General features: G+C 47.6%; 1 protein-coding gene across 1 annotated transcript in view; it reads left to right on the top strand.

Annotated features, from left to right (window-relative positions):
- The window catches only part of LOC126278177 (polypeptide N-acetylgalactosaminyltransferase 2), a 1,159,679-nt gene that overhangs the window by 1,094,014 nt on the left and 52,608 nt on the right, over nucleotides 1–13,057 (top strand). The gene's annotated exons all lie outside the window — the stretch shown is intronic.

Raw genomic sequence — 13,057 nt, 5'->3', positions numbered from 1 at the left:
GCGGTGAATTCCACTTGTGAAGTTCTCTAATCTTTTAAGTGGGAGTTGTTTCCTCATCCGCCGTAACAGTCCCGACCTGGCATCGAGCGACTTCCACTTATTCCCAGCAATGAAGAAATGGTTGGCTATGCAGCGTTTTGATGACGACGCACAGCTTCAAGAAGAGGTAACCACGTGGTTGAAGGCGCAGGCGGCCGAATTTTACGACGAAGGAATTTTTAAGCTGGTCCATCGCTACGATAAGTGCCTTAATTTAAATGGCAACTGTGTAGAAAAGTAGTACTGAAGTGTGGCTTTCATCTGTATATAATTTTAAAAAAAAATTCCAATACTTTATTTATTTTTAATTCCAAAACGTAATGTACTTTGTGGATAGCCCTCGTACTTCCTAATGTTCGAGTACAGTATATGTTCCAAAATCCTACTGCAAATCGACGTTAGCGGTATGGGCCTGTAATTCAGCGGATTACTCCTATTTCCCTATTTGGGTATTGGTGTGATCTGTGCAATCTTCCAGTCGCGCTTCTTTTAAAACAAAACGTTATCGACAGAATAAGTTTTCTCAGAATTTCCTCGCTGGCCTTCAAGTCCGTTTGTGTGTAATAAGAGGTTTGGTAAACTGTAAGATACAGATTCTGTATTTTTACAACAACATTGTACCTAAATAAGTTTCAGCAATTCTGTGCCATCGTCTGTGGGTTTTGGTTACTGAAAACTGTAAAAAGTGAACATATTTTAGGCTGTAGCTGATGTAAAGCGAGGCCTGAAGAAAGTTTTTGTTCCTTTTACCGTGATTTTACGTTATGTGGTTTTTCACGACCAACTGTACTGCTTCCCTCACTAATAGCATGTCACCATCAAACTACATGATGTAAACTTGAGATTCAATGGCGAGTTAATACATGCCTTGATTTTTAAGAAACATGATTTTGGCGTGCGGAAATAATTTGCGTATATATTTATTATTAATTATCGGTCACAACAAATGTGTTGATGAAATTCACATTTACGTAATTTGGTTTGCAGATGACGAGCTGTCAGTGCAGGGCACCATACGGTTGGTTCTGCTAAACCATATAATGTAAAATCACGGTAAGAAGCAAAACGAATCAAAGCTTTTTTGGGCTTCACTTTGTTAGATCGTTTACAACCTAAAATATGTTTTTAATAAGATCTGCCCATAGAGGTAGTTTTGCAGTCACTTTCCATGCTTGGATGCAGAAATAACGATGCTCACCGCTGCTGGACTGCGGCTGTACACAGGCACTGACAAACTTAGTTCCCGTCATGGCCGTGGTCTGTGGTTCGCTTTGGCGACTAATATTTCCAGACCATTTGTTTAATTTCCTCAGAGACTGCAGGATGTGATTCAAATGGCTCTGAGCACTATGCGACCTAACTTCTGAGGTCATCAGTCGCCTAGAACTGAGACCTAATTAAACCTAACTAACCTAAGGACATCACACACATCCATGCCCGAGGCAGGATTCGAACCTGCGACCGTAGCGGTCGCTAGACTCCAGACTGTAGCGCCTAGAACCGCACGGCCACTCCGGCCGGCTGCGGGATGTAAAATCAAGTTTGTCAAGATTCTGTAGGTCGGATTTCGTGGACGACGTGTCGCCATGAGACGGAGCCATGAGAATGATGACAGCTTGGATTTTGTCAAACACGTTCCCACTCAAAAATTTAAAACTAAGTGCTGCCAGTTACTCATCGTACAAAACGTTCTTGCATTGGACATTCGAGGTTCTCAGTGTCATAACCGTCATACGCAGCGACTACACAGCAAAATGTTCGAAGTTCTTGTTACTACCACGGATCGACGTACTTGGGAGCAATCTGGCAGTTTCTTCGCGCAGCTTGCGTGCTACAAAACCCGCCGCCGCCGCTACGGAGCAAAACACGAGGTCTCTTCCCTCATCTCAAATCCCCATCCCCCCTGTTCTCCGCTCCACCCGGCCTGGAGTACTTCACGCCTCAGCGGTCGCTGCCTTTTGTGCTGGTTCTATACGAGCTGACGATGTTGTGTGTGTGTGTGTGTGTGTGTGTGTGTGTGTGTGTGTGTCTGTGTGTGTGTGCATGCTCGCCGCTTTAATTAAACCACTCAAGGCGTCGTTAGAGGGCGACGCTAACTGCAGAAAAGTGGTGAGGGAGGAGGGAAAAGAAAAAAAAAATGTAGGCTGCGAATGTCGTAAACCAAACTGCAATAAACGCCAAGAAGTCTGTAATTTTTTTTCTCTTTACCTTTCCCCCCCCCACCCCCCCTAACGTCCGTTCTTTTTCCAAGGCGGTATTCTAATTAAAAATTCAAGAGCAGTTTCTTGCCCTGCACTATTCTCCCCCCCTCGAAACCACAGAAAGAGAAAAGAAAATTGTGGCGTCCCTAGACGTCAAGGGAGAGTGATATTACGAATTGAAACGTAACGAGTTTATAACAATCAGAAAATTGGGGGTGGTCTAATGGAGGACGAGTTGGGGTGGGGGGAGAGGAGAGGCAGATGATCTGACGGCAGACGGCATGATTAAAGTTTCCTGCAGCAGCGGTTACTTACACCACCACTACCGGCGCGCTTGCTCGTACAGTGAACGCCTTTCATCCCCGGTGCCACGAGGCAGCGGTATTAAAAAAGCAAGCTCGCAGACGCAAACAGTACGAGAAAGGAATGAGCGAAAAAAAGGCAACAAAAAGAAAGAGAAGTGGAGGGGGGAAGGGGAGGCGGTGGACAACAAGGAAAGCAGAAATACCAGCGGTGGCTCGACCCGACAAAAGGAACAACGGTACCAGCGACCCGGAGCAAATTTGGAAAGGGGGGGGGGGTGGGAGGGGAGGGTGGCGCCGTTGTGAAGGGGTGTAGCCGTGCCCTGTGTGCGAGTAACGCTATCCGTGAGAGCGAGGCGAGGACAAACAGGCCGGGGGCGGGAAAAGGGTAAGGATAGGGGCCTCCTAGCAGCGGTCCGTGCACTGAGCCCTGCGACCGCCGCCCTCGCTCCTTTTAATTACGACAGCTGCGGGAGGCCAGGCGCTGTGCAACAGAACGCCCCACACACGCATACACTCACTCTGGCACACAGACGGGCGGTTTGCCTCCACTCCGCGGCGCGCCTCGGGGGCAGCAAGTTTAGGCGCCGAGCGCTCTCCGCCTTCCTCAGACGCTGCTCCTGCGGGAGGGAAGCGACAATGCTAGCCCTAGCACCCTGGTGAGAGTGCGCTCCGCGCCCGCGCCTTAGCAGCTTGCGCGCATGTCGCCTGGCGAGGACACTTCTGTCAAAACTGGAAACTGGCAACATTTGCCCACTTACCACGTTAAAAACGGGACACCTGTCGTGGTTCGTCTACATTGTCCAGTCACATTAACATAACAGCCTGTCAAAAGACTGAGTAACCACCTTCCGCAGCGCGAACTGTTGCGAAACGTGCAGGAAGATAATCAATCAATTTCTGGAAGGGATGTGGAGCCATGTCAACTCCAGTGCTAGGGCTAGCAGATTTCTCAGGTGAGCGTCCAGGCGCGAACAGCTCGATCGAGATGGTCCCACTTGTGCCATTTCTCTGGCTCGTTGCGTATCCGGCACTATCGATAGCGACTTGTATTTCTGTTTCCGTCTGGTTCGGCCTGCGCAGGCGCTGAGGCGGCTGCTGTCCTCTGCAGCGTTTTTCGCGGGGGGCCGCACGCGCTCGGCTCGGCACGGCTCGGCAGTTGGATTCGCACCGAGCTGGTGGTATTTTGCCTTCCGCCCCGGCACGGAAGTGTGCTCTCGTTGTTGGCGAGCCTCGTTGGTTTGGCCATTGGGCGGTGTGGCGTGTTGGTGATGTGCTGTAGTGGACAACCGATGGATCCCCGCACGCGATTGCTCGAGGTTCTCCGTCTCTGAAAAGGGTGCCACGATATCGCTTGGGTTTCCACACCCAGGAGTTGTGAGGACTGCAGGGCAGGATTTCTGTGTGTTTGCTCAGTACGGTCTACCCAACGGCCAAATCAACGAGGCCCGCCAAGAACGAGACCACACTTCCGTGCCGGGGCGGAAGGCAAAATACCACCAGCTGGGTGCGAATCCAACTGCCGAGCCGAGCGCGCGCGGCCCCCCGCGAAAAACGTTGCAGAGGGAAGCTGCCGTCTCAGCGCATGCGCAGACCGAACCAGACGGAAACAGAAATACAAGTCGCTATCGACAGTGCTGGATACGCAACGCGCCAGAGAAATGGCACAGTACTTATTCTCGATTGGGCTTAAATACGGTGACTTTGGCGGCCAAGAGTACGGTAAACACATCCTTTTGTTTATGACATCATGTACATACACTGCGAACTGCCTGAAACGTTTCGTTGTTCTGCTGATAGATGCTACCCTCCCGCGGAAACAGATAATGCATTTAATAGTGGAAATGGCCCCCAAGGGTAGAGGCGTACTTCTGTTCATCCATTTTGTCCTTCAGAAAGACTAGATCAACCCGCCAGGTTAGCCGAGAGCGCTATCGCGCTGCTTCCTGGACTCGGGGAGGCGCGCCGACCCCGGATCGAATCCGCCCGCCGGATTAACGACGAGGACCGGTATGCCGGCCAGCCTGGATGTGGTTTTTAGGCGGTTTTCCACATCCCTCTAGGTGAGTACCTGGTTGGTCCCCACGTCTACATCTACATTTCACGCTACGCAAGCCTCCTGACGGTGTGTGGCGGAGGGTACCTTGAGTACCTCTACGTTTCAACCTTCTATTCCAGTCTCGTACTGTTCGTGGAAAGAAGGATTGTCGGTATGCCTCTTTGTGGGCTCTAATCTCTCTGATTTTATTCTCGTGGTCTCTTTGCGACATGTACGTAGGAGGGATCAATATGACTCCTCGGTGAAGGTATGTTCTCGAAACTTCAACAATCCCGTACCGAGCTACTGAGCGTCTCTCCTGCAGAGTCTTCCGCTGCATTTTATCTATCATCTCCGTAACGCTTTCGCGATTACTAAATGATCCTGTAATGAAGCGCGCTACTCTCCGTTGGACCTTATCTCTTCTATCAACCCTATCTGGTACGGATCCCACACTGCTGAGCAGTATTCAAGCAGTGGGCGAACAAGCGTACTGCAACCTACTTCCTTTGTTTTCGGATTGCGTTTCCTTAGCATTCTTCCAATGAATCTCAGTCTGGCATCTGCTTTACCGACGATCAACTTTATATGTTCATTCCATTTTAAATCACTCCTAATGCGTACTCCCAGATAATTTATGGAAGTAACTGCTTCCAGTTGGTGACCTGCTATTTTGTAGCTAAATGATATGGAATCTTTTTTTCCATGTATTCGTAGCACATTACAATTGTCTACATTGAGATTCAATTGCCATTCCCTGCACCATTTGTCAATTCGCTGCAGATCCTCCTGCATTTCAGTTACACGACTCACAGACATTTGAAACACATCCGCACTTTTCCATGGTTTCTACTAGGCGCAGACAGATGGGGTACTCTGGTTCCGTCCCGGGGGAGGGGGGGGGGGGGGGGGGTACGGGGTGGTGGCAGGAAGGGCATCCGGCTACCCCTTCAAATTAACATGCCAACCCCGCGCAAAATGTGGTACAAACGTGCAAGCGATAGAATGACGATATCACCCAGGGAATGTCACGAAATTATCCCCCGTCTTCCGGCCTCCATCCTTTCCTTTCAGACTTTTCACGCCGTACACGCCCAAGGCAGTCTGTCAAATGGAGCACGAAAGGAGATTCATCTCAAAAGGAGACCTGTCGCCAGTCAATAGACGTCCAGTTGCGATACTGGCGTGCAAATTCCATCCTTCGTCGCCGATGAGCAGCAGACAGAATGGGGGCATGAACCAGGCGCGTGCTGCAGAGGCCGACACGCAGCACCGTTCGCTGAGCGGTCGTTATGGGGACCCCGTGGCTCATTTGGGCGGTCAGTTGCTCAATAGTTGCACGTGTGTTCGCCCGTACACATCTCCGCAACCTGTGTCCATCCCTGTCTTCTTCGTCGTGCACAACAGTTGCCTCCGCGGCATTCTTGGTCAGCGTCATTTTGACCACGGCGGCCTGCTTTTAGTTTAAAAAATTTAGTAATTTCATAAATTCTTCCTTTCTTGGCACGAAAGCCAGTGCTCATGTCTTCTTGAACGTCAGATACATCGCTCCGTTTCCACATTACGTCAATGACTGCGCTGTCCCCCCCCCCCCCCTCCCCCCCCCCTGCCATTCGACACCTTCTAGACACCCATATACCATCCACTGGTACTGCTGCGACCTGCCGGCTGTCAGTGGTTACTGTACCTTGGCATCGATCGTAGACAGTGGTCACATTAATGTGTTTCTCACAGGTTATTTTTGATTGACGAGTTCAGACGGTGTGCTACTGCTTCATAGTGTCCAGTGGGTACAGTATTTCGGCAGTCGGAAATGGTTCAAATGGCTCTGAGCACTATGGGACTTAACATCTGAGGTCATCAGTCGCCTAGAACTTAGAACTAATTAAACCTAACTAACCTAACGACATCACACACATCCATGCCCGAGGCAGGATTCGAACCTGGGACCGTGGCGTTCGCTCGGCTCCAGACTGTAGCGCCTAGAACCGATCGGCTACTCCGGCTGGCCTTCGGCGAACACACACATCATCAACGTCAGTGTCGACTCTGCGAATTCTGCGTTTTCCCGCATCGGGTACTTTCCATGGCGAATTATCAATTTTGTCTAAGTGTAATTGTTTAACTCTTGATTACTGAAATGAATGCGTGCAGAATGGAGTGTTATGTTTGTAATATTGTCGGTGACAGGACAGGTACAGCTAGTTAAGACTTCTCGAATAGCGTCAATTGCCAGTTAACTTTAATGTCATCTTATGGCGAAACGGACAACAAGCAATCGCAAGTGACTGGAAAGAAACGCAGGTAAGAAACCACGTTTTATTTTTACAGGTTATGACTTGTTGCAGTGCATTAAAGTGAGAGCTTTTGAACATGGTTGTTTCACAGCCGACACGAGTAATTCTGTTCAAAAAACCTTACGATCAAGTAAATTAATTAAAAACGGTCTCTCCAAATTTATTTCATGCCGTATTCTATCCTTAACATTGGTTTGCTGCAGAATTCTCGAACATATTCTAGGTTCGAATATAAAAAAGGTGCTTGAGGTGGAGAAGTTTTTGTCCACAAATCAGCCCAGATCTAGAAAGCATCGCTCGTGTGAAATTCAGGTTGTCCTTTTCTCGCCCGATATGCTGCGAATCATGGATGAAGGGCAACAGGCAGAGTTCATAGTAATAGGTATCAGGAAAGCGTTTAACATGACACCCCACTGCAAACTACACTCCTGGAAATGGAAAAAAGAACACATTGACACCGGTGTGTCAGACCCACCATACTTGCTCCGGACACTGCGAGAGGGCTGTACAAGCAATGATCACACGGACGGCACAGCGGACACACCAGGAAACGCGGTGTTGGCCGTCGAATGGTGCTAGCTAGCTGCGCAGCATTTGTGCACCGCCGCCGTCAGTGTCAGCCAGTTTGCCGTGGCATACGGAGCTCCATCGCAGTCTTTAACACTGGTAGCATGCCGCGACAGCGTGGACGTGAACCGTATGTGCAGTTGACGGACTTTGAGCGATGGCGTGTAATGGGCATGCGGGAGGCCGGGTGGACGTACCGCCGAACTTGCTGTTCCAACAGGACAATGCACGTCCGCATGTATCCCGTGCCACCCAACGTGCTCTAGAAGGTGTAAGTCAACTACCCTGGCCAGCAAGATCTCCGGATCTGTCCCCCATTGAGCATGTTTGGGACTTGATGAAGCGTCGTCTCACGCGGTCTGCACGTCCAGCACGAACGCTGGTCCAACTGAGGCGCCAGGTGGAAATGGCATGGCAAGCCGTTCCACAGGACTACATCCAGCATCTCTACGATCGTCTGCATGGGAGAATAGCAGCCTGCATTGCTGCGAAAGGTGGATATACACTGTACTAGTGCCGACATTGTGCATGCTCTGTTGCCTGTGTCTATGTGCCTGTGGTTCTGTCAGTGTGACCATGTGATGTATCTGACCCTAGGAATGTGTCAATAAAGTTTCCCCTTCCTGGGACAATGAATTCACGGTGTTCTTATTTCAATTTCCAGGAGTGTATTAACGAAGGTACGAGCATGCGAAATACGTTCCCTGTAAGTGAGTGACTGGAAGACTTGTTAAGTAATAGAACGCAGTACGTTGCCCTCGACGCGAATGTTCCTGAGAGACATGAGCATTGTGAGGGGCCGCGCGCGGTAGCCGAGCGGTCCGAGGCGTCTTGTCACGGCCCGCGCGGCATTCCCCGTCGGAGGTTTGAGTCCTCACTCGGGCACGGGTGTGTGTGTCATCCTTAGCGTAAGTTAGTTTAACTTAGATTAAGTAATGTGTAAGCTTAGCGGCCGATAACCTCAGCAGTTTGGTCCCATAAGACCTTACCACAAATTCCCATTCCCGTTGTGAGGGGTGCCCCAGGGAAGTGTGATAGGACTGCTCTTATTTTCTCTATACGTAAATGATCTGACGGACTGGGTGAGCAGCAAACTGCGACTGTTTGTTGACAATGTCGTGATTTGTGGGAAGGGATCAAAGTTGAGTGTAGGAGTATACAACCTGACCTGGACAAAATAACTAGTCTGTGTGGTGAACGGCAACTAACTCCGAAAGCATAATAATTTAAGTTAATGCAGAGGAATAGGAAAAATAATCCCGTAATGCGGCTTGTGTATGAAGCAGACCGCCTATAAAACACTAGTGCGACAGTTCTTTAGTACTGCTTGAGTGTTTGGGATCCCCACCAGGTCGCATTAAAGGAAGTCATGGAAGAAATTCAGAGTCGGGCTGCTAGATTTGTTACTGGTAATTTCAATTAGCAATTGAGTATCACAGAGATTTGTTGTCAACTCAAACGGAGCCCCCTGGAGGGTAGGCGACGTTCTTCAAACGAAACACTATTGAGAAACATTACAAAATTATTCGCTAAAGGGGAATTCTTTGACATCAGCTGTATTAGGTGTAGATAAAATATCTCTTTGTGACATGAAAATTTGTACCAGACCTGGACTTGATCCCGGTTTTCCCGGTTATCGCCATCTTTTGCCTTCACCATTTCGGCTGTCCATGCACCCTCCAAGACCGATCCACACACCCGCACTGTCTACAACCGCCTTGTGCTCGCACTTTACGTGATTCCCGCGACAGGGAGATGACACTGCAATAAACAAGATCAATGTCAGTATTGCCGTTTTGCCAGTGGAAGCGCGACCGTTGTGGCGGAGCGGTTCTAGGCGCTTCAGTCCGGAACCGCGCTGCTGCTACGTTCGCTGGTTCGATTCCTGCCTCTGGCATGGATGTGTGTGATGTCCTTAGGTTAGTTAGGTTGAATTAGCTCTAAGTTCTAGGTGACTGATGACCTCAGAAGTTAAGTCCCATAGTACTCAGAGCCATTTGAACCAGCGGAAGCATATAATAATTAATTAACTTACAATGTCTGTTCCTTCAGATATGAATGTCTGAAGAAACAAGCTTTGTAAGTTAAATAAGTACTGAGAAAATTTAGAGGACCGGCATTTTAAGCTGACTGCAGAACGATTCTATTGCTGCCAACGTACATTTCGCGTAAGGATTACAAAGATACGAGAAATTCCAGCTCTTTCGGAGTCACATAAAGAGTCGTATTTTCTTCGCTTGATTGACCGTAAGACAAGTAGTTTTGCCATTCAACTTAGCATATGAGACCCTCGTTTTGGTGACTGGCAGCCGTTAATCTTATATCCTTTACCTGAAAAATGTGGATGATTATAGATTGCTTCACAGACGCAGTTGAGACCGTTTTATTTCTGTCCATCGCCAAAGCACAGCTACATGGCTGTGGATCAGAATATGGTATGCGGCGAACGTTACTGTGAAGCAAGTCTTAAGGGAAAATCATACTACAACCATTCTTTGCTGGAATCGCAGAGGGATTGAACTCCATCTTTTTAAATTAAATTTACACTGCAGCTATAATGGGAAGAGGAGAGTCACGAGAGCTGTTAACCGCTGTCGCCAAATTTTCTCAATGTTTATTAAAATAACCGACAATTGGGTGCAGAATTTTAGGGAAAAGGAACACACAAAAGCGGTGCACGCTGTATATGGTAGATATTACGCAGGACAATACTGGTTGAATATGTACCTTAAATCCTAGAATTTTAAAGTGTGAATTTTGCTTATTACTTTCCCTTCAAGTACTGAATAAGAGGTAGTTAAAAATAGTTGTATGTTTAGTTTACACTCGGGCGTAGAGGAAGTGTTTTGACAAGCTAGCAATGCTTAATTTTAAACTAAGTCCAAATGCGTCACTGAGATGTTGATTCCTGTGGATCCCTTTTCACGTTCTGCATTTTGTGAATTCCGTGTACGGTTTAATGTTGAAACGAATATTGTAACGTGTTGCGAACATCTCAGCAACTTGACATGAAAATGCGCCAAAATGTCGTAGTGGACGAATCAGAATCAGTCAGCGACGGATCATTTACAGCTGCTCTGCTTATTCTAAAGAAACAACACACACACATGTCCTGAAGACACGACTGCGCATCGGTTCTAGACCATCTCCGATGCTACGGGAAACAAATTCACAGTGAGACCTTTCACCGTAACGGGAAAAGTTGGGAGAACTACCAACGGGGGAACACAAAGAAGTTCTGTGAGGCGTGGCATCACTTGGGACCGAAACGGCACATAAAACAGGGAACGGCGGAACTTGTTTTCTGTGGTAAGGTCAGTCGCAGTGTTTCCTGCCCTCGTTATACTGCACTGGAAGCTGTATATTCCCCCAAGGCTACGATTGTAAATCCTGACAAGGGAATGCGAGTGTATGGAAATACGTATTGTAAGAGAAACGCTGGACTGCAGCTAAAATCAGTTTTGAAATTAGTGACCTGCTAGTGAGGAATGTTGCAACTTGACATTGTCGGAATATTGCGTGAATCAACTATCTTCAATGACAAATTTTAATCAATGAAACTTAGTCGGTACTACATATATCACCGTTTTCGATTACATTTTTGTTTTGTTAAAGGACAGCATTTGTAGGATACAATCAGTTACTGCCTTTTGATCGGTATTAATCACAATATATGGTAGCAGTACTGGACTGTACCTTTCCTGAAGCCACACATTGGGGAAGCCATTTGTCTGGGGGACTCGGAGGTAATTTTTTTTGTTGGGTATTAATTACTATCGCTTATTAGTATTAATACACCTTTACTTCACAAATTGTAACACAGGAAGTAAGGAATTGTTCTTGGGTGTGACAAAAAAATGATTCAAATGGCTCTGAGCACTATGGGACTTAACATCTGAGGTCATCAGTCCCCTAGAACTTAGAACTACTTAAACCTAACTAACCTAAGGACATCACACACACGCATGCCCGAGGGAGGACTCGAAACTCCGCCGGGACTAGCCGCACAGTCCGTGACTGCAGCCCGAGGCAGGATTCGAACCTGCGACCGTAGCGGTCGCACGGTTCCAAACTGAAGCGCCTAGAATCGCTCGGCTACAACGGCCGGCTGGGTGTGTCATTTGCGGTCAGTAATAAAAAAGACTGAATGTGCCGGTAAATTATAGCTGTTTTTTATACAAGAATAATCTTTCCTTTTTTACCATAGCTAAGTTTGTTTGAGATGTGCTTTAAAGTGCTTATTAATGCACTTCTTTGAACTGTTTCAATAAAAGCTGATACCTTTTCATCATAAACTAAGAAACAAAAGCAATAAAACTTGTATTTTAAAATCAATGTATCTTAGTAACTTTCCTGGTTCTATATAATAAGAGACATGTAGAGTATTTTGATATATTAAATTTTGCATGGCAATGTAGATTTCTCAACGTGCTTACATGTGAACTGCTACCTCCTCTTGTGGTATGACGATAGCTGGTGACCGTTCAGACCGACAATTTCCTGTTTTTACGTGAATGTGCCGATCAGTAAAGCACTTTAAAAATATTTTTAATAATCCCAGATCTCTGCTTTAGCACCAAAACGTCGTGACTGTGGAATGTTAATGCTTACGCAGATGTATTAGCACCTCATCTTCGAGGTGGCGATCGAAGCGTTGATACTGTGATTGACTTTCATGTAGCTTGTGTGAGTTGGCAGTTGGCGGTGTGATACGAGCAGTCTTGACAAGGCGTCTGTCAGCTACGACTCTGATGGTCCAACAGCAAGGCCTTGCCATCCCTCCTTTTTTTGTTCTTTAGTACTTTCAATACGTAGAAAGTCATACACACATCAAAAAAAGTTTTGCATCACCGCGGTTCCGAGAGTTCCGGAACCTGTAGAGAAAATTGGAATAGAGACGAACATAAACACAATTTCCGCACTTTTTATTGATCATGAAAACCACACATTGCATGTTGTACCATCGTACAGCGAGACCTTCAGAGGTGGTGGTTCAGATTGCTGTACACACCGGTACCCCTAATACCCAGTAGCACCGATGCATGCCTGTATTCGTCGTGACACGCTATCGACAAGTTCATCAAGGAACCGTTGGTCCAGATTGTCCCTCTCCTCAACGGCGATTCGGCGTAGAGCCCTCAGAATGGTTGGTGGGTCACGTCTTCCATAAACAGCACACTGCAATCTATACCAGGCATGTTCGATAGGGTTCATGCCTGGAGAACATGCTGACGACTGTAGTCGATCGATGTAATTAACCTGAAGGAAGTCATTCACAAGAGGTGCACGATGGAGAGGAGGGGGGGGGGGGGTGAATTGTCGTCTGAAGACGAGTGGATCGCCAATATCCTGCTGATTTTGTTGCACTATCGCTCGGAAGATGGGATTCACGTATCGTACAACCGTTACGGCGACCCCACATATTGCCACTCAAAAACAGCAGCGAACCTCTACCTTGCTGCACTCGCTGGATAGTGTATCTAAGCCATTCAGTCCGACCGGGTCGCCACGCTCATCGGTGAAGAGAACGTGATGCCAGTCCTGAGCAGTCCATTTGGCATGTTGTTGGGCCCATCTGTACCGCGCTGCATGGTGTCGTGGTTGCAAAGATGG

The sequence above is a fragment of the Schistocerca gregaria genome, chromosome 6 (assembly GCF_023897955.1).
Source record: "Schistocerca gregaria isolate iqSchGreg1 chromosome 6, iqSchGreg1.2, whole genome shotgun sequence".
In the NCBI taxonomy this organism is placed as follows: Eukaryota; Metazoa; Arthropoda; class Insecta; order Orthoptera; family Acrididae; genus Schistocerca; species Schistocerca gregaria.
Note: the sequence above shows the minus strand (reverse complement) of the source record. Positions and strands in the feature narration are given on the sequence as shown.